At 41.2% G+C, this 22,326-nt stretch overlaps 1 pseudogene; it reads right to left on the bottom strand.

Moving 5' to 3' along the window:
• LOC110275946 (uncharacterized) overlaps window positions 1-12,248 on the bottom strand; it is a 38,587-nt pseudogene extending 26,339 nt beyond the window's left edge.
• Between the last annotated feature and the right edge of the window lie 10,078 nt (window positions 12,249-22,326).

The following is a 22,326-nucleotide window of genomic DNA, read 5'->3' as shown; positions in this document are numbered from 1 at the left end:
GAATTCATTCTTAAAAATTCTGAAAAATACCTAATCTAAGCAACAAGATGAACCGTCAGTTGTCCAAACTTAAACAATTCCCGGCAACGGTGCCAAAAACTTGGTGCACGAAATTGTGATCATCAATGGTGCCATCAACATGGTACGCACAATTGTAATCTCAACTCTTTATCACAACTTTGCACAACTAACCAGTAAGTGCACTAGGTCGTCCAAGTAATAAACCTTACGCGAGTAAGGGTCGATCCCACGGAGATTGTTGGTATGAAGCAAGCTATGGTTATCTTGTAAATCTCAGTCAGGCAGATTCAAATGGTTATGAATGATTTATGAATAAAGCATAAAATAAAGATAGAGATACTTATGTAACTCATTGGTGAGAATTTCAGATAAGCGTATGGAGATGCCTTGTCCCTTCCGTCTCTCTGCTTTCCTACTGTCCTCATCCAATCTTTCTTGCTCCTTTCCATGGCAAGCTGTATGTTGGGCATCACCGTTGTCAATGGCTACTGTCCCGTCCTCTCAGTGAAAATGTTCAACGCACTCTGTCACAGCACGGCTATTCAGCTGTCGGTTCTCGATCATGTCGGAATAGAATCCAGTGATTCTTTTGCGTCTGTCACTAACGCCCCACAATCGCAAGTTTGAAACTCGTCACAGTCATTCAATCTTTGAATCCTACTCAGAATACCACAAACAAGGTTTAGACCTTCCAGATTCTCTTGAATGACGCCATTAATTCTAGCTTATACCACGAAGATTCCGATTAAGGTATCCAAGAGATATCCACTCAATCTAAGGTAGAACGGAGGTGGTTGTCAGGCACACGTTCATAGGTGAGAATGATGATGAGTGTCACAGATCATCACATTCATCAAGTTGAGGAACAAGTGATATCTTAGAAGAAGAATAAGCTGAATTGAATAGAAGAACAATAGTAATTGCATTGATACTCGAGGTACAGCAGAGCTCCACACCTTAATCTATGGTGTGTAGAAACTCCACCGTTGAAAATACATAAGAACAAGGTCTAGGCATGGCTGAGAGGCCAGCCTCCCAAAGAGGGTTCAATCATCAAAACATGATCAAAAGATCTCAAGTGATCAAAAGACGTATAATACAATAGCAAAAGGTCCTATTTGTAGAGAACTAGAAGCTTAGGGTTTACAAAGATGAGTAAATGACATAAAAATCCACTTCCGGGCCCACTTGGTGTGTGCTTGGGCTGAGCATTGAAGCTTTTTCGTGTAGAGACTTTTCTTGGAGTTAAACACTAGATTTTGTGCCAGTTTGGGCGTTTAACTCCCATTCTTGTGCCAGTTCTGGCGTTTTACGCCAGAATTCTTGAGCTGACTTGGAACGCCTGTTTGGGCCGTCAAATCTCATGTAAAGTATGGACTATTATACATGGCTGGAAAGCGCAGGATGTCTACTTTCCAACGAAATTAAGAGCGCACCAATTGGTCTTTTGTAGCTCCAGAAAATCCACTTCGAGTGTAGAGAGGTCAGAATCCAACAGCATCTGCAGTCCTTTTCAGCCTTTGAATCAGATTTTTGCTCAGGTCCCTCAATTTCAGCTAGAAAATACCTGAAATCACAAAAAAACACACAAACTCATAGTAAAGTCCAGAAAAGTGAATTTTAACTAAAAACTAATAAAAATATAATTGAGATTTAATCCGACTTAAGGGTATAAAAAACCCCCTCCTGTTTTGCACTTTCTTTAAATAAAAAATACATTTCAGATATTCTACAAATGCTCAAGACGCATTAATCTGAAGCATTCAGACCGATTATAAAGCAACAGATCGAACAAAAAGTGAAGAACAGATGAACACAGAAACCACAATCTACAAATCGGCAAAAGATAAACACAGAATAATGTAAGAAGTTATCGAAAGTGATCCCGAAAAAAGAACCTGACGAGGTCTTATGGATTGCTATATAATAACTTAAAAAAGACTGGCCGAATATTAAATCGGATCAAACCAGTCCAAGTTATCAGCAAATCCCTGGAAAGAGGTCTGGCCAACCCTATTAAAGAGGAATTGCTATAACTTAGAAGAGATTGACCTAACAAAGTCGGTTTCCTACAAAACAAGTTGTAAAAGTAATCCCTGAAATAGACCTACCAAAGGTCCAAGAAAGAGGATTACAAAAACAACTTAGAAGAGATCGACCTAACGAAGTCGGTTTCCTACAAAACAAGTTGTAAAAGTAATCCCTGAATGAGACCTACCAAAGGTCCAAGATAGAGGATTACAAAAACAACTTAGAAGAGATTGACCTAACGAAGTCGGTTTCCTACAAAACAAGTTGTAAAAGTAATCCCCGAAAGAGACCTACCAAAGGTCCAAGAAAGAGGATTACAAAAACAACTTAGAAGAGATCGACCTAACGAAGTCGGTTTCCTACAAAACAAGTTGTAAAAGTAATCCATGAAAGAGACCTACTAAAGGTCCAAGAAAGAGGATTACAAAAACAACTTAGAAGAGATCGACCTAACGAAGTCGGTTTCCTACAAAACAAGTTGTAAAAGTAATCCCTGAAAGTGACCTACCAAAGGTCCAAGAAAGAGGAATACAAAAACAACTTAGAAGAGATCGACCTAACAAAGTCGGTCTCTTACAAAGATAAGTTATAAAAGTAATCCCTTAAAGAGACCTGGCAATGGCCGAGAAAAGAGGATTACAAAAATAACTTAGAAGGGGACCAACATAAAAGAAATCGGTTATAAGGCACTAAAAATACAAAACAAAAGCAAGGAAACCGAAAAACAAGTTGGATCCCCCACAAGTCACGACCTCAAAAGGATCCAAGCTACAAACAAAAAGTATAAAAGTGATTTAAAGAGGCCAAGCAGTGAGATTCCGACAGACACCCTGCTAGAGCACAATGGAAGCATAGTATGATAAAGCTTCAAAGAAGCCACCGAAATCAACCTCAGAGAAACCATTTTATTTTCAAAATAAGTTGCTAAAAATAGCAACTAGAGTATCAACAGTCAATAAAACATCATTCACAAAAACAAGTTCAAAAGCCCATAAATCAGGCTATTCACACAAATATTCAGAAAAAAGATCAGCTAAGATCAGGAGCCTTCCCAGTACGGGGAGAAGGAGGGTGAGTCTGAAGGGGCACAGCATCTACGGTTCCATCATCCCGGTTCATAATCTGGCAATCCGGATCAGATGTAATGGGAGGAACAGAGGAGGTCGACACCTTAAGAGAAGGCATTGGGGGAGGATCAGTCTCATCATCATTCTGGTCATCAGGGACAATCTTACCATCCCTCACGACATTGTCCAGGCTGATGAGAGTCAAGTCGACATCAGGAGCAACAACCCAGAACTGCTCCATCAGGTTCTCGGAGGCGGCAGTTACGCTACCCACAAGGTGACCCTGAAGCTCACCATAATTAACCCGAGCAGTTTCCAAATCCTCCCGAAGATGCATCAATTTCCTATAAACCGAGACATAGCTATCCTTATGTTTCAGTGCCATGTCCTCGGCCAGCTTCAAAGAAGCAGCCAAGGCAATAGAACTGGCCTTCTCACCCTCTAGCTCCTTCTCCACCTTCGCCAACTTCACCTCCAACTCCTCCTTCAGACCATTGATTCGATCAAATTCCGACTTGGCCTCTTCTATGAAGGATTTTGTGGCATGAATCGGAATCCCCTGAACTATTCGGAATATAGCTGCACCCATATGAGCCATCTTCACACTACTTTTGGTGATAAAATCCAGATGCTGAAGAAGAGAAATGTCGTCCATAGAAAGCCCACCATAGGGGGCAATTTGCTGGTCAACAAACTCGATAGCATCAAAATCTGGGGCATCCAGGTTGAAGGGCTCGGATGTCTTTTGCTTTTTTAAGGGAGGGACACCAGAAGCAATGGCAGAAGTCTGAGGAGGATCGACCTGATAAAACCGAGGAGTAGGAATCACTTTCCTCGGCCCAAGGGAACTCGGCACAGGAGGCTTCACTGGGACCTGTGACGATCCCTCACCGGCCACCTTGACCGAGATGTTCAGAGCAACAGTTGCCTTCTTTGCCCTTTTGAAGGCCTTCATGGAGTCACTATTCTTTGACATCTCTGCAAATACAAAATCAGCCACAACAAAGAATTACAAATCCGATAAGAGGAAGAAAAAGGAAACAAGTATGGAAACAAGTCAGACAAATACCCAAAACAGCCTGAACCAAGGACGGGTCATTCAAAAATCTTTTTGTATCAAGATGGGGTGGTATCCCCCAGAGATCCTCAAGAACAACTACAAAAGCGCGCTCGACATCATCAAGCATCTCCCAAGTATAGCGAGACACTCTTACATCCTTCTGCCACTCTAGAGAGAAAGAGGGCTCATCATTTTCATCAAGAAAAAAGGGGCGGGCCCCCTCAATAGCACGAACCTTAAAAAAGTAGTTCTTGAAGTCCTTAAAAGACTCATCATACATAGCAAAAACCTTATGGCCCTAGGCAGACCTGAAGGAAACCCAAGAAGCTTTCTTTTTTGAAGAACCGCCAGGCTTGGCGGAAAAAAACAAATAAAAGAAAAGAGTATGGGAAGGTGTTACATCTAATTCACGGAAGAGAAGTTGAAAAATTTTAATAAAACCCCAGGAATTGGGGTGAAGCTGGGATGGAGCAATATTACACGACCACAACAGGTCGGTCTCAAAAGCAGTAAAAGGAAAGGTAACGTTCAACTGGCTGAAGAAGTATTCATAGGCATAGAAGAAGGGACGCTCCCTCTCAACAGAAGTCGGAAAACAAACCCTCTCATCAGAATCAGGAGCAATAAGCTCGTAATCCTCTTCTCGAGCATTGATACCACAAATCCTATGGCACTTCCTCAGCTCCGTGCAAAACTCAGCATCCACAACAGAAACACACAACAAAACAAGGGAGTCCAGCCAATCGGACATCCCCTCGGGAACTCTGGAAGACATCTCTACAATGTTATTGCGAGAAGACATGAGGCCAACTAATCCTACAAGTAAGAAAAGAAGATGGGGTTACTAAAAATATCTCGGACAAGGGAGAAAACAACCCAATACGATACAGGCGAAACAAACAGAAAAGGAAAACACCAAGACTCAAACCAAAAACCTTGGGGCATCCTTTGGAGGCAATAATCAAGTAAGGTTTCTAGGAAAATCTACAGCTCCTACCCCAGCATCTCTCAAACAAGGAAAAGTCTTCAAACAAGCAAGCATTTTCAGAAGCATAAAGTCATCACAGTTTACCAAGCAAAAAGTATTCCCAAACGTCAAAGCGCACCAAGTAGAAATCATTAAAGGTATAAACTTTCTCAAAATCAGAAATAAAAAGCAACCAAGCAAAGCGAGGAACAGATGCAGATTCTCTATCAGAAGCAACAACAAAACCCTAGAAAGCCTCGACGGAAATGCCAAAAGAATGCAAACAAGTCAAGGAAAATGCATTTACAGCGACAAACAAACGCAAGATCACGAAAAGGTTCAAACTTTCAAGCATGCAAAAGTCAAAGCTTCGCCAAAAAACTAAAAGTGAAGCCGCAAAAGAAACAAGAAAGTTAGTTCCAACCTGGAAAAAACAACAAGCTTCAAAAGAAAACTGAAGATGGAAGACGGAATCTGGGAATGCCTCCTCACAAGCAAAGGAAAGAACGCAAACAAAGGGTAATGTCGCAGGGAGAAACGCAAAACTCCAGGCGAAAATAGAAGCTCCAAAAAAGCCAAAACGACGCCGCAAAAACAGAAGAGTGGAGAGAGCGGAGAAAAGAAGTTATGAAAAAGGCAAAAGAAGAGAAACCGTTTCTGGGCTTTCAAAATCAAAATAAAGAACCAAAAGGGAAACGGGGCAATTAATGCTAAAATTAAGGAAAGCATTAAACCCTCGCACGTTCCCAAAGCGCCGATATAAAAGCGGGCGCTTTTTAGAGGAAACGTTCTACATTCAAAAGCTGCTACAAAGGAATCGACAAAATGCTTGAGTTCGGCTTCACCAAAAAAGGACCGAAGTCAAAGACTCGACCTCAAAAAAGAAGACCGAGCTCAAGCAGGGGCACTGTTCATACCCTGGGTCGAGACAAAGCGACCGCCCTCTTCAGGTGAGGACAACCCGACCTCTTCCCAAAGAGCTCGGTCAAGTCCCCAGGAAAGCCCAAAGAAGGGCCCAAATAGAGGAACACGCCTCAAATCCTAAGGCGGCCCAAGCCTACAGAGATAAGGGCAGTTCCCTTGAAAGATAAGATGACCTCACTTAAAGATAAGATAAAGATAAAATAAGATAACTAACTTATCTTATCCACAGAAGGCCACATCTCATCATTATAAATACACTGGAGCACCCAGGTATAACTCATACTCTGATTCTACTCAATACATGCTTAATACCCTTGCTAACTTAAGCATCGAAGTCCCTTGCAGGTACCCCCCACCCTCCGGGGACGAAGGATCAGCAGCACTTTTAGTCTCACACGTCGGACACACCAGTTCCGGCCACCATACACCTGCCGGACACATCGGCTCTGACCAACACAGAAGATCTCGACCGAGATCAACCTACAGTTTCAGGTAACCCTCGAAACACTCTTCCTAATAAAAAACCATCTGACTAGGGGAATTTCAAAGAAGGAACCAGCATAAATCTGAAAATATTATCAATTCATCATTCAATCTATTGTGACAGCAAACTTAAACCAGTGCTAATAGACATTAAAATAACACCCTCATCCTCAAGAAAATATCTATTGGGAGTGAAAGAAGGACAAAAAGAAGCTGTCAAATGCTCAAACATCTTTTATCAATAATTTCACATTTTTAATGCTTTCAACTTATCTCATATTTAAAAGCCATAGCAAGGCAAGAGAAGCATTCATTGATGTTCAACACATGATGTTTTCCAGCGACACCAATTTGTAGAGTCAAGAACTAAGTCTATTTTTTTTCTTTTTGGGTCATGTTACCCTCAAATTTTAAGTCTCAGATAATATTTCTCTAAGCAACAGCATCAAATCATGGAATTAAATACTAAATTTATAGCAAGACATTACCATCAAATTCTCAAAATTAGCATCATCAAGAATTCTTCTATAAATTCAAAAAGAAAAAAAATCATACCTGAAGAAGCGGAAAGATATCTGCCACAAATTTAATGAAGCAGGGACGAAGGAGCAAAGCAGGGGCGAGGCCTACATGAACGAGCAAAGTTCAGAAGCATTACCAAAACCAGCACCTAGAAGAAGAAGAGTGGCTGAGCAGGGGCTTGTGACCTTCCTCTCCAAAAGAGCATCAGCGCCGAAGAGAAGAAGATGTGCAGCGCCGAGAAGAAAGGAGCAGTGGAAGAGATATAGATCCAAGAAGTGGGTTCTGCAGCGAAAAAAGAAGCCACTTCCACTTCCACAGAACCACTCCTTGGATGTCACCACCTTCATCTCATCACACGCCCACCATGCCAGGATTGCCTTCTTTGATGCCACCACCGGCAACCACATCACCTTCCACTAACTCTGGCGAGCCGTCGACGCCGTCGCCCCATCCCTCTACGACCTCGGCATCCGCAAGGATACCGTCGTCCTCCTCCTCTCCCCAAACAACATCTACTTCCCCGTCATCTGCCGCACCGTCATGTCCCTCGGCACCATCATTACCACCACCAACCCTCTTAACACCACCGCTGAAATCCGTAAGCAAGTCAACAAATTGAAGCCTCGCATCGCCACCATCCCTCCCCTGGCCTCGAAAATCGCAGCCACCTCCCCCTCGCTCCCGATCATCCTCATGGAGGCCGACACCAGCAGCAGCTTCCCTTCAGCCGTCACCACCCTCAGCTGTCAATGCAGGGGTTGTGAGTGACGGAGGCATTGATGGGGGTGAGAGAGTCTCAAAGCGTGTTTAGGGTTATTAGGCTGAAGGGGTTGTTGGGTTTGAGAGTTTCTCGTAGGTTGGGGTTATTAGTTTTTTTTTAAAAAAAAAGCTTTTGGCCACGCTTTTAAAGCGTGCCAAAAGATTACTAGGATATGGCCACGTTTTAAAAGCGAGGCCATAATGAAACCCTGTCGCCACGCTTTTGAAGTGTGGCAGAAAAAAACGTGGCTGTTTCTCTAATAAATGGCCACCTTTTCAAAAGCGTGGCCGTTGACCCTTTTTGCCACGTTTTTGAAGCGTGGCAAGAAAAAATGTGGCCAAATCTCTATTCAATCGCCACCCTCACAAAAACGTGGCCATTTACCACTTTTGTTCACGCTTTTAAAGCGTGGCAAAAAAAAAGCGTGGCCATAGGCCATTTTTCTTGTAGTGTAGCCATAATAGGTCAGGATCAAGGATGGATGACTCCCATAATTAACTACCTCAAAACAGAAATGCTCCCCGCAGATGGAAAATAGGCAAAGAGGTTAAAACGGGAGGCACAATATTACACTATCATAAATAATACTCTATACAAAAGAGGGATCTCAATACCATTGTTAAAATGTGTGCCGACTTCCAACACAAAGAAAGTCTTAGAAGAAGTACACAGTGGCATCTGTGGCAATCATCTCGGGACACAGGCACTTGGCAAAAAGTACTCCGGGCAGGATTTTATTGGCCAACCTTACAAAATGAAGCCACAGAATTCGTAAAGATAAGTCCACCATGTCAGAAACATGCCAACTTCCACATCGCCCCGCCAGAGAAACTCATCAGTGTAATTTCACCTTGGCCATTCGCAAAATGGGGACTCGACCTTCTCGGACCTTTTCCTCAGGGAACTGGACAAGTCAAATTCCTCATAGTAGGGATAGACTATTTCACAAAGTGGATCGAAGCAGAACCCTTAGCTCACGCCACTGCTCAAAGAAGTATAAAATTCCTATATAGAAACATTGTCACAACGTTTGGGGTTCCATACTCCATCACCACAGACAACGGTACTCAATTTACAGATACGGGCTTCAGAAAATTGGCAGCCAATTTGAACATAAAACACCAATTTACGTCCGTCGAACACTCTCAGGCCAATGGACAAGAAGAAGCTGCCAACAAAGTCATATTGGCTGGGCTAAAATAAAGATTACAGGATGCAAAGGGAGCTTGGGCCGAAGAGCTCTCACAAGTCCTATGGGCATATCAAACAACACCACATTCCACCACAAAGGAATCCCCTTTCAGATTAGCTTACGGGATGGAGGCAATGATCCCAGTAGAGGTCGAAGAAGGGTAGCCCCGAGTGATCCATTATAGTGAAGAGGCCAATTTCCAACTTCAAAGGGAAGAACTCAACATACTTCCAGAAATTTGAGAAACAGCTTGAATCAAGGAAGATGCATTAAAACGTCGAATGGCTTCAAGATATAATCAAAAGGTAGTACCACGAGGTTTTTCCGAGAATGACCTCATCCTAATCCGAAATGATATTGGAACAACTCGACCCGGAGAGGGAAAGCTGGCAGCAAACTGGAAAGGACCCTACCGAGTCATAGAAGTACTAGAAAAGGGCTACTACAGACTGTCTGAGCTCGAAGGGCGAGAGCTTCCCAGGTCAAGGCACGCCTGCAACCTAAGAAGATACTACAGTTAGAGGTAATAAAGATCTTAGGATAAGGTACACTCTTTTTCCTGAAAAGTTTTTTTAATGAGGTGCCAAGCCAAGATCTACAAATTTGCTCGACCTAGAGGGATAAAACTCCCACATGTATAGATATGCATTTTTCTTCTGAATAAAGTTTTTTAAATTTCCAACAAAATCTCAAGACGCATTAGTCTGAAATGCAAAATAATTCATCGCCTGATTATAAAGCTACAAGATCGGTAGAAAGTGAAGATCAAATTCACTGTCCGATCACAATAAAGATAAAAAGGATGAAAACCAAATTCATCAAAAGGTCAACCAAACAAGGATCAAACCTGACTTCGACAAAATTGGCAAAGATGAAAAAGTGACAAAATAGAATAATGTAAGAAGTTATCGAAAGTGATCCATAGAAAGGACCTGACGAGGTCTTAATAAAATGGGTTGCTAAAAATAACTTAAAAGACAGGTCGACGTAGAGAAGTCGGACCAGTCGACCACAATAACCAAAGTTATAAAAAGTCAATCCCTGAAAAGAGGCCTGGCCAGCCCTAAAAAAGTGGATTACTAAAAATAACTTAGAAGGGATTGATGCAAAGAAGTCGGCCCCAAAATCAGAAAGTTATGAAAAGTAATCCCTGAAAGCGACCTGACAAAGGTCCAAGAAAGAGGATTACTAAAAATAACTTAGAAGGGACCGACGCAAAGAAATCAGCCCCAAAATGAGAAAGTTATAAAAAGTAATCCCTGAAAGAGACCTGACAAAGGTCCAAGAAAGAGGATTACTAAAAATAACTTAGAAGGGACTGACATGATGAGGTTGGCCTCCTACGAACAAGTTATAAAAAGTAATCCCTGAAAGAGACCTAACAAATGTCAAAAAAAGAAGATTACTAGAAATAACTTATAAAGGACCGACATGATGAAGTCGGCCCCCCACAAACAAGCTATAAAAAGCAATCCCTAAAGGAAACCTGACAAAGGTCCAAAAAGAGGATTACTAGAAATAACTTCAAACCGAAGTAAGGAAGTTGACATACAAGTTGGACCCAAACATCCACAACCTCAAAAAGAATCAAGCCATAAGTATGAAAATTCAAGGGCAATCCAAAGAGGTCGGGCAATAAGGTTCCAACACTTTCAAAAACCTAAAAAGGTACCAAACAGATGCAGACAAACGTGTCGTAAAAAGCACAAGTTATAATAATAACAAACTCAAGAGGCCACCAAAATCAGCCCCAAGAGCTCGAAAACTACTTTGTTTTTCAAAATAAAGTTGCTAAACAAGAAACTAAGAAAGTAGCAGAAAGTCAGAACCACCATTTACAAATTATAAAAAGTTCAAAAAGCCCACAGGCTGGGCTATCTACACAAACATTCAGAATAATCATTGAGGATCTAAAGGCTTCTCAGCAGCATCAACACGAGGTGAAGGAGGACGAGTCTGAAGAGGCACCGCATCCACTGTCCCATCATCTCGGTTCAAGATTTGACAATCAGGTTCTGACTCAGGATGACCGACCTCAGTTGAAGGAGCTAAAGAGGTCGGCACAACATAGGTTTTTGTGGCAGGCATTGAAGGAGGGACGACATCATCATCATCAAGGTCATCAGGAACAATTTACTGTCTTTCATGACGTTGTCCAAGCTGAAGAGAGTAAAGTCGAGCTCGGGTGCAAGAACCCGAATCTGCTCCTTCAGGTCCTCATAAGCAGCATTTACACTGCCTACAAGGTGACCCTGGAGCTCGGTGTAATCAGCTCGAGCAGACTCTAAATCATCCCTGAGACGCATCATCTCCCTATAGGTCGTGACATAGCTCTCCTTGTGCTTCAACACCGTGTCTTCAACCAACCTTACAGAAGCCGCTAAGGCAATAGAACTAGCCTTTTCACCCTCCAACTCCTTCTCCAGCTTAGTCACTTTCACTTCGAGCTCCTCCTTTAAACCCTTCATCCGATCGAACTCCGACTTAGCCTCCTCCATAAAGGCTTTTGTAGCATGAATGAGAAGATATTGAGCAGTCCGATATAAAGCCGCACCCATGTATGCCATCTTGACGCTGCTCCGAGTAATAAAATCCAAATAGCGAAGAAGAAAAACATCGTCAGTAGGCATAGTACCATAAGGACCAATTTGCTGGTCCACAAACTCGACAGCATCAAAGTCGGGGGCATTAAGGTTAAAAGGCTCGGCTGTTTTTTGCTTTTTTGGAGGAGGAGCACCGGTAGAAGAAGAGGTAGCAATAGAAGCCTGTGAAGGATCGGCCAAACGAACCCGAGGAGTAGGTTTCTGTTTGGTAGTCCCAGGTTTGGTCAACACAGACAGATACAGAGAAAGAGTTTGAGAAGGCGTAACACCAAATTCGTGACAAACCAACTGAAAAATCTTAATGAAACCCTAAGAATTCAGATGAAGCTGAGATGGGGCTACATTACAAGACCATAATAGGTCGGTCTCAAAAGAAGTAAAGTGAGGGGTGATATTCATCTGGCTAAAGCAGAAATCATATGCATAAAAGAAGGGACGCTCCCCCTGGGTCGGAACAGGAAAGCAGACCCTTTCATCAGAATTAGGTGCTACCAATTCATAGTTGCTTTCTTGATCCCCACGACTACATATTCGATGATGTTTCCTAAGCTCCATACAGAATTTCGAATTAGCTAGAGATACACACAAAAACACAAGGGAGTCCAACCAGTCAGACATCCCCTCAGGAACCTTAGAAGATGCCTCGACAATATTTTTGCGAGAAGACATAGCCAACTAATCCTACAAACAAGAAAAGGAAATAGGATTACTAACCAAAAAATAGCTCGGGCGATATTAAAACAACTCGAACAATATGATCCAGAGCAATACAAACAGTAAAAAGAAAGCCCCAAGACATACACCAAGGTCCAGGGGCATCCTTTGGAGGCAGTCACACAGAGCGAAAGACTCAAGAAAACCCACAGAAGCTAAAACAACCTAGCGAAAGACTCTAAGCAAAAAAGACGTAAATCAAAACAAGATCCCAAGAATAAGCAGAAGAGACTTTGTTTCAATCAACACTCCGAAGAGAAAAATGGATTAAGCAGCCTCCTAACTACAGTTCCAGTCTACAAAAATAAGAGCCAACCTGAACAAAGAAGAAAACTTCGAAGAGATTGAAGACGGAGAGACGAAATCACCTTTTTGAGCAACGAAAAACACCAAATGACGTCGTAGAAAGAAACGCGAAAATGCAAAGTCTTAGGCAAAAACTGAAAGCGAGAAAGAAAAAAGGGGGGAAGTTACAACAAAGAAACAGAGAAGAGAAACCGTTTTTGTGAGAAGTTCAAAATGAAACAAAGAAACGGAACATTAAAAGCATTAATGAGGTTATTAAACCCTCGCACATTCTCAAAGCAAGGAGCCGCGCATTTTCAAAAGTAAAAATTCAAAAAAAAATGTTCCGCATTCAAAGGAGAACCTTACAAAGAAGAAGTCGACAAAATGCTCGAGTCCGGCTTCACCATAAAAGGATCGAAGTCCTAAAACTGAAGACTCGACCTCAAAACAGAAGACCGAGCTCGAGCAGGGGCACTATTCATACCCTGGGTCGAGCTGTCTGACCCGGGATGTTCTACTGATAACTCGACCGACCTCTTCAGGTCAGGACAAATCCGACCTCTTCTCAAAGAGCTCGGCCAAATCACCAGGAAAGCCCGAAAAGAGCCCAAATGGAGGACCGCGTCCCAAAACCTAAGGCAGTCCAAGCCTACAGATAGAAAAGCGGTTCCCTTGAAGATAAGATGACCCCACTCAAAAGATAAAGATAAGATAAGATAACAAACTTATCTTATCTAAGAAGGTCGCTCCGCGCCATTATCAATACACTAGAGCACCCAGGTATAACTCATACTCTGATCCTACTAAAAACCTGCTTAATACCCTTGCTAACTTAAGCATCAGAATCCCTTATAAGTACCGCCACCCTCCGGTGACGAAGGATCAGCACCTCTACCAAGTCCAACAAGTCGGCACAACAGCTCTGGCCACCACGCACAAGCCGGACACGTCATCTCCAACCAGTACAGAACATCTCATTCGAGATTGACCTACAGTTTTAGGAAACCCTCGGAATAGTCATTAATCTCCTCTAATCCAGATCAAATGCCATGCTAATAGTCATTCAATCTGAACGAGGGTGAAGCTCTAGTAACTTAATCTCTGATGATCCTACTCAAAATGCCACAGACAAGGTTAGATCTTCCAAATCAGAAAGTGATGCTTTATGATTCTGGCTTATACCACAAAGGCCCTAATCGCCCCAGATCTCGGCTGAATAGATGTTCCCATGTCCCCAACGAAATTGTGGATTAGTTGTCTAAGAGATGTAATCTCAAGCTTGTAGTTGAATGCTATCCCTCTTGAGACTCGTAAGAACTCATGTAGAACAAGGGGTCATATGCTAGTTCTACCCCAAATTCATAAGGATTGAAGAATGAAAATATATCTTAGAATAGAATCAAACATAGATTGAAAGAGAAACAGTAATATTATTAATCCATGAGAATCAGTAGAGCTCCTAACCTTAACCTAGGAGGTCTAGTTGCTCATAATATTCAAAGAACACATTAAGAAGGTGTAATGTAATATTTATATCTTTCTCCCCTCTTGGGAGGCATGATCCTCAGGAAGAAGGAAGTCCCTTTTTTATAATATAAATTCTAAGACTAAACCTAAAAGATATTGTTTTTCATTAAAAATTACAAAAAAGGGAAATAAGATAAGCTAAGAAGTGCTAAAATCCACTTTGGGGCCCACTTGATGCGTGTTTGGGCTGACGCCTGGCGTTCAAATCAAGTTTTGGGCATTTCCTACTCTCTGGCTGGCATTGAATGCTATTTTGGGCATTCAACTTGGGAGGTTGGTTCTGTTTGGGCGTTGAACGCCAGAAAGGGTGTAACTTGGGCATTCAACGCCTGTTTTGGGCAGTCGTCTTCAAAAAAAGTATAAACTATTATATATTGTGGGAAAGCTCTGAAAGTTAACTTTCCAAAGCCATTAAGAGTGTGCTAATTAGACCTCTGTAACTCTAGAAATGCTCGTTTAAATGCACAGAGGTCAGGATCTGACAACATCTTCTATCCTTTTCGTGCCTCTGAATTAGACTTTGCCAAAACTTGCCAAATTCATCCAAAAATCACCTAAAATCATAGAAAAACCACAAAAACTCAAAGTAGTATAAAAAAGTTATTTTGGCACTAAAACCTACTAAAGCATAATAAAACTTAACAAAATATACTAAAAACACTAGGAAAATAGCATCAAAAAGCGTATAAAATATCTGCTCATCACAAATCCAGAAAAATGCCGAGATGTTTTGGACATGCAAACCCACAAACAGTCAAAGAAGTCCAACAATTACCAGGGAGACTCACCGCTTTATCAAGATTTTTACCTTGTTTAGCTTCTAAATCTTTCCACTTTTTTCAATCACTCAAAAAGAAAAACAACTTCAAATGGGATAATAAATGTGAAACTGTTTTTTCAAATTTAAAAACTATTATTTCAAAACTTACCATTTTACAAAAGCCTAATCTTGGAGAAGAACTTTATCTTTATCTATTTATAACTGACTGGCAATTAGTTCTATTCTTGTTACAGAAAGGGACAAGATCCAATGGACTGTTTACTTCACCAGTAGAGCACTGCAAAATACGGAGCTTGCCTACCCAAAGATAGAAAAGCTCGCCCTCGCCTTAGTATTCTCAGCTAAGTGTCTCTGGCCTTATTTCAAGAGTCATGCCATTAATGTTCGAACTGACCAGCCGCTACGACAAGTGCTCACAAAACCAGAACTAGCTGGCTGATTAATAAAGTGGTCTATCGAATTATCCGAGTTTGAAATCAAATACCAATCCCAAGGCTCAATAAAATCACAATACCTTACTGGCTTTGTTGCCAAGTTTACTGCTTCTAACTCTGATGATATGCCAGCAGAATGGACACTATATGTCGACGGTGCCTCTAACCCTCAAGGATTAGGAGCAGGAATCCTTCTTCAAGACAACAATGGAATAGTTTTGGAGCAATCTTTATGCTTGTCATTCAAGGCCAACAATAACCAGGCCGAATATAAAGAACTCATTGTTGGCTTAGCGTTAGCTGCCGAATTAAATGTCTCTGCAATAAAGGTACACCGTGACTCTTTACTAGTAGTACAACAAGTAAATCAATCTTTTTAGGTAAAAGATCCCCTTTTAACAAAATACTTAGATGTTGTTGGTGCAAAATTTATATCCCACAAACTAACCACAGGTGCATCGGGTCGTGCCAAGTAGTACCTCAAGTGAATGAGGATCGATCCCAAGAAGATTGATGGACAAAGCATCAATGATTGCGTGATTTACTTAGTTAGACAAATAGAAAAGAGTGTTTTGAGAGTTCAATTGCATTAATAGTAAATTCAGAATATCAGAAAGCAAGCAATGAACGAGTTGTGAAATATATGAGTAAAACAGTTAAGGTTTCAGAGATATTTATTTTCCGGATTAACTTTTCTTACCAACTACTTTAATCATGCCAGATTCAATTCATGGCAAACTATATGTGAATAAACCCTAATTCCTTAAACCTTTTTAGTCTCCTCTAACCTTCCGCCAATTCCTTGGTCACTTGATGCCAATTAGAGGGTCTTCATACCCTAGGTCGAGCTGTCGGACCCGGAATGTTCTACTGATAGTCGACCGACCTCTTCAGGTTAGGACAAATCCGACCTCTTCTCAAAGAGCTTGGCCAAATCACCAGGAAAGCCCCAAAAGGGCCCAAATGGAGGACCGCGCCCCAAAACCTAAGGCAGCCCAAGCCTACAGATAGAAAGGTGGTTCCCTTGAAGATAAGATTACCTCACTCAAAAGATAAAGATAAAGATAAGATAACTAACTTATCTTATCTAAGAAGGTCGCTCCGTGCCATTATAAATACACTGGAGTACCCAGGTATAACTTATACCCTGATCCTACTAAAAACCTGCTTAATACCCTTGCTAACGTAACCATCGGAGTCCCTTGCAGGTACCACCACCCTCCGGTGACGAAGGATCAACACCTCCACCAAGTCCAACAAGTCGGCACGACAGCTGGTGGATGAAATTGTGGTTCATACTTAAATTGTTGTTCAAAATTGATTCCTAGGTAATGGCCCCAAAAACTTGGTGCTCAATACCATGGTCTAAACATAATTTCACAACTTCACTCAACTAACCAACAAGTGTACTGGGTCGTCCAAGTAATAAACCTTATGTGAGTAAGGGTCGATCCCATAGAGATTGTTGGTATGAAGCAAGCTATGGTCATCTTGTAAATCTCAGTCAGGCGGATAATAAATGGTGATAAAGTTTTTGAATAATAATAAATAAATAGAAAATAAATATAGAAATACTTATGTAGATCATTAGTGAGAATTTCAGAGAAGTATATGGAGGTGCTTTGTCCCCGTTGGATCTATGCTTTCCTATTGCTTTCATTCAATCCTTCTTACTCCTTTCCATGGCAAGCTGTATGTAGGGCATCACTGTTGTCAATGGCTACATCCCATCCTCTCAGTGAAAATGGTCCAAATGCTCTGTCACAACACGGCTAATCATCTGTCGTTTCTCGATCATGTCGGAATAGAATCCCTTGATTCTTTTGCGTTTGTCATCACGCCCAACAATCGCGAGTTTGAAGCTCGTCACAGTCATTCAATCCCTGAATCCTACTCGGAATACCACAGACAAGGTTTAGACTTTCTGGATTCTCATGAATGCCGCCATCAATTCTAGCTTATACCACGAAGATTTTGATTAAGGAATCCAAGAGATATGCGCCCGGTTTAAGGAAGAACAGAAGTGGTTGTTAGTCATGCGTTTATAGGTGAGAATGATGATGAGTGTCACGGATCATCACATTCATCATCTTTAAGTGCAACGAATATCTTAGAACAGGAATAAACTAAATTGAATAGAAAATAGTAGTAATTGAATTAAAAGTTGAGGTACAGCAGAGCTCCACACCCTTAATCTATGGTGTGTAGAAACTCCACCGTTTGAAAATACATAAGTGAAGGTCCAGGCATGGCCGAATGGCCAGCCCCCAAAATGTGATATGAATTCGAAAATAGGGAGAAGGACCTATGGTCAAAAGATTGAATGGTCAAAGACTAAACAGTCAAAAGACGATTAATATACTAGTAAAAAGTTCTATTTATACTAAACTAGCTACTAGGGTTTACAAAAGTAAGTAATTGATGCAGAAATCTACTTCCGGGGCCCACTTGGTGTGTTCTTGGGCTGAGCTTGATCTTTACATGAGATGAGGCTTCTCTTGGAGTTGAACGCCAAGTTGTAACGTGTTTTTGGCGTTCAACTCTAGTTTGTGACGTGTTTCTGGCGTTTGACTCCAGAATGCATGATGGAACTGGCGTTGAGCGCCAGTTTACGTCATCTAATCGCGAATAAAGTATAGACTATTATATATTGCTGGAAAGCTCTGGATGTATACTTTCCAACGCTGTTAAGAGCGCGCTATTTGGAGTTCTTTAACTCCAGAAAATCCATTTCGAGTGCAGGGAGGTCAGAATCCAACAGTATCAGTAGTCCTTTGTCAGCCTTGTTATCAGAGTTTAGCTCAGGTCCCTCAATTTCAGCCAGAAAATACCTGAAATCACAGAAAAACACACAAACTCATAGTAAAGTGCATAAATGTGAATTTAGCATAAAAACTAATGAAAACATCCCTAAAAGTAACTAGATCCTACTAAAACTACTTAAAAATAATGCCAAAAAGCGTATAAATTATCCGCTCATCACAACACCAAACTTAAATTGTTGCTTGTCCCCAAGCAACTGAAAATCAAATAGGATAAAAAGAAGAGAATATACTATAAATCCCAAAATATTAATGAATATTAATTCCAATTAGATGAGCGGGACTTGTAACTTTTTGCTTCTGAACAGTTTTGGCATCTCACTTTATCCTTTGAAGTTTAGAATGATTGGCATCTATAGGAACTCAGAGTTCAGATAGTGTTATTGATTCTCCTAGTTAAGTATGTTGATACTTGAACACAGCTACTTTTATGAGTCTTGGTCGTGGCCCTAAGTACTTTGTTTTCCAGTATTTACCACCGAATACATAAATGCCACAGACACATGACTGGGTGAACCTTTTCAGATTGTGACTCAGTTTTGCTAAAGTCCCCAGTTAGAGGTGTCCAGAGCTCTTAAGCACACTCTTTTTGCTTTGGATCATGACTTTAACCACTCAGTCTCAAGCTTTTCACTTGGACCTGCATGCCACAAGCACATGGTTAAGGATAGCTTGATTTAGCCGCTTAGGCCTGGATTTTTTTTCCTTGGGCCCTTCTATCCATTGATGCTCAAAGCCTTAGATCCTTTTTACCCTTGCCTTTTGGTTTTAAGGGCTATTGGATTTTTCTGCTTGCTTTTCTTTTTCTTTCTATTTTTTTCGCCAAATTTTTTTTGCAAGCCTTTGCTTTTTCACTGCTTTTTCTTGCTTCAAGAATCAATTTCATGATTTTTTAGATTATCAATAACATTTCTCTTTGTTCATCATTCTTTAAAGAGCCAACAATTTTAACATTCATAAACAACAAGATAAAAAATATGCACTGTTCAAGCATTCATTCAGAAAACAAAAATTATTGTCACCACATCAATATAATTAAACTAAATTCAAGGACAATTTTTGAAATTCATGTACTTCTTGTTCTTTTGAATTAAAACATTTTTCATTTAAGAGGGGTGAAGGATTAATGGAATTATTCATAGCCTTAAGACATAGTTACTAAAATACTAATGATCATGAAATGAAGACACAAACATAGATAAACATATAGCATAAAATTGAAAAATAGAGAATTAAGAACAAGGAAGTTAAGGAACGAGTCTACCTTAGTGAGGGTGGTGCCTTTTTGAAGGACCAATGGTGCTTTTTGAGATCCTCTATGTCTCTTCCTTGCCTTTGTTGCATGATCCCTAGTGATTTTGGTGCTCCTAACCTTAGTTGCTCCCAATAGTTGTGTGGAGGAAAATGTATCCCTTGAGGTATCTTAGGGATATCTTGATGAGGGAATTCCTCATGCTTTTGTTGAGGTCCATGAGTGGGCTCTCTAGATGTGAAGTCAAATGTTCTACCACTGAGCTATAGACCTTTGAGATGAATCTCTCCATCTCCTATGACTCGGAGGTGGAAGCTTTTGTCTTCCTTTTCTTCTTTCTAGAGGTTTCTCTGGCCTTAGGTGCCATCAATGGTTATGGAAAAACAAAAAAAGCTATGCTTTTACCACACCAAACTTAGAATGTTGCTCACCCTCGAGCAAAAGAAGAAAAAATAGAAGAAGAAGAAGATATAGAGGAGATGGAGGGATGTGTGTATTCGGCTATATGGGTGAGATTGGGTGGGAAAGAGATTTTGAATTTTGAAGGTAGGTGGGTTGTATGGGGAAGAGTTGATCGATGTGAGTGGTGAATGGAAAACAGAAGGGATGGCCGTGAATGGAGAGAGAGGGTGAGGTAGGTGGGGATCCTGTGAGGTCCACAGATCCTGAGGTGTCAAGGATTTACATCCATGCACCAATTAGGCGTGTAAAACGCCTTTGCATGCAATTCTGGCGTTTAGACTCCAGATTGATGCTTGTTTTAGGCGTTCAACGCCCATGTGTAGCATATTTCTGGCGTTGAACGCCAGTTCCATGCTTGTTTCTGGCGTTCAGCGCCAGCTCTTCTCAGGGTGTATTCCTGGCGTTTAAACGCCAGGGTGGTGCTTGTTTCTGGCGTTCAACGCCAGATCCATGCTCTGTTCTGGTGTTGAACGCCAGCCAGATGCTCCTTACTAGCGTTTAAACGCCAGTAAGTCCTTCCTCCAGGGTGTGCTTTTTCTTCTGCTGTTTTTGATTCTGTTTTTAGTTTTAGTATTTATTTTGTGACTCGACATGATCATGAACTTAATAAAACATAAAAGAACAATAAAACAAAAATAGAATTAGATAAGTAAAAATTGGGTTGCCTCCCAACAAGCGCTTCTTTAATGTCAATAGCTTGACAGTGGGCTCTCATGGAGCCACACAGGTGATCAGGTCAATGTTATAGACTCCCAACACCAAACTTAGAGTTTGGGTGTGGGGATTCAACACCAAACTTAGAGATTGGTTATAGCCTCCCAACATCAAACTTAGAGTTTGATTGTGGGGGCTTTGTTTGACTCTGTACTGAGAGAAGCTTTTCATGCTTCCTCTCCATGGTTGCAGAAGAAGATCCTTGGGTCTTAAACACAAGGTAGTCCCCATTCAATTAAAGGACTAATTCTCCTCTGTTAACATCGATCACAGATCCTGCTGTGACTAGGAAGGGTCTTCCAAGGATGATGCATTCATCCTCCTCCTTCCTAGTGTCTAAGATTATAAAATCAGCAGGGATGTAAAGGCCTTTAACCTTTACTAACACGTCATCTACTAATCCATAAGCTTGTCTTACTGACTTGTCTGTCATTTGTAATGAGAATATGGCAGGTTGTACCTCAATGATCCCTAGCTTCTCCACTACAGAGAGTGGCATAAGATTTATACCTGACCCCAGGTCACACAGAGCTTTTGCAAAGATCATGGTGCCTATGGTGCAGGGTATTATAAATTTGCCAGGATCTTGTCTCTTTTGAGGTAAAGTTTGCTGAACCCAGGTATCTAGTTCACTAATGAGCAAGGGAGGTTCACCTTCCCAAGTCTCATTACCAAATAACTTGGCATTCAGCTTCATGATAGCTCCTAGATATTGAGCAACTTGCTCTCCAGTTACATCTTCATCCTCTTCAGAGGAAGAATAGTCCTCAGAGCTCATGAATGGCAGAAGGAGGTTAAATAGATCTCTATGGTCTCTATATGAGCCTCAGATTCCTTTGGGTCCTCAATAGGGAACTCCTTCTTGATTGGGAGACGTCCCATGAGGTCTTCCTCATTGGGATTCACGTCCTATCCTTCCTCTCTAGGTTCGGCCATATTGATTATATCAATGGCCTTGCACTCTCTTTTTGGATTTTCTTCAGTATTGCATGGGAGAGTACTAGGAGAAGTTTCAGTGACTTTCTTACTCAGCTGGCCCACTTGTGCCTCCAAAATTCTAATGGAGGACCTTGTTTCACTCATGAAGCTTAAAGTGGCCTTAGACAGATCAGAGACTATATTTGCTAAGTTAGAGGTGCTCTACTCAGAATTCTCTGTCTGTTGCTGAGAAGATGATGGAAAAGGCTTGCCATTGCTAAACCTGTTTCTTCCACCATTATTAAAGCCTTGTTGAGGCTTTTGTTGATCCTTCCATGAGAAATTTGGATGATTTCTCCATGAAGAATTATAGGTGTTTCCATAAGATTCACCCATGTAATTTACCTCTGCCATTGCAGGGTTTTCAGGATCATAAGCTTCTTCTTCAGAAGATGCCTCTTTATTACTGTTGGATGCATTTTGCCATCCATTTAGACTTTGAGAAATCATGTTGACTTGTTGAATCAACATTTTGTTCTGAGCCAACATGGCATTCAGAGCATCAATTTCAAGAACTCCCTTCCTCTGAGGCGTCCCATTATTCATGAAATTCCTCTCAGAAGTGTACATGAATTGGTTATTTGCAACCATTTTAATAAGTTCCTAAGCTTCTGCAGGCGTTTTCTTTAGGTGAATAGATCCACCTGCAGAGTGGTCCAGTGACATTTTAGAGAACTCAGATAGACCATAATAGAATATATCTATCATGGTCCACTTTGAAAAC

This window comes from Arachis duranensis, chromosome 1 (genome assembly GCF_000817695.3).
Source record: "Arachis duranensis cultivar V14167 chromosome 1, aradu.V14167.gnm2.J7QH, whole genome shotgun sequence".
In the NCBI taxonomy this organism is placed as follows: Eukaryota; Viridiplantae; Streptophyta; class Magnoliopsida; order Fabales; family Fabaceae; genus Arachis; species Arachis duranensis.
Note: the sequence above shows the minus strand (reverse complement) of the source record. Positions and strands in the feature narration are given on the sequence as shown.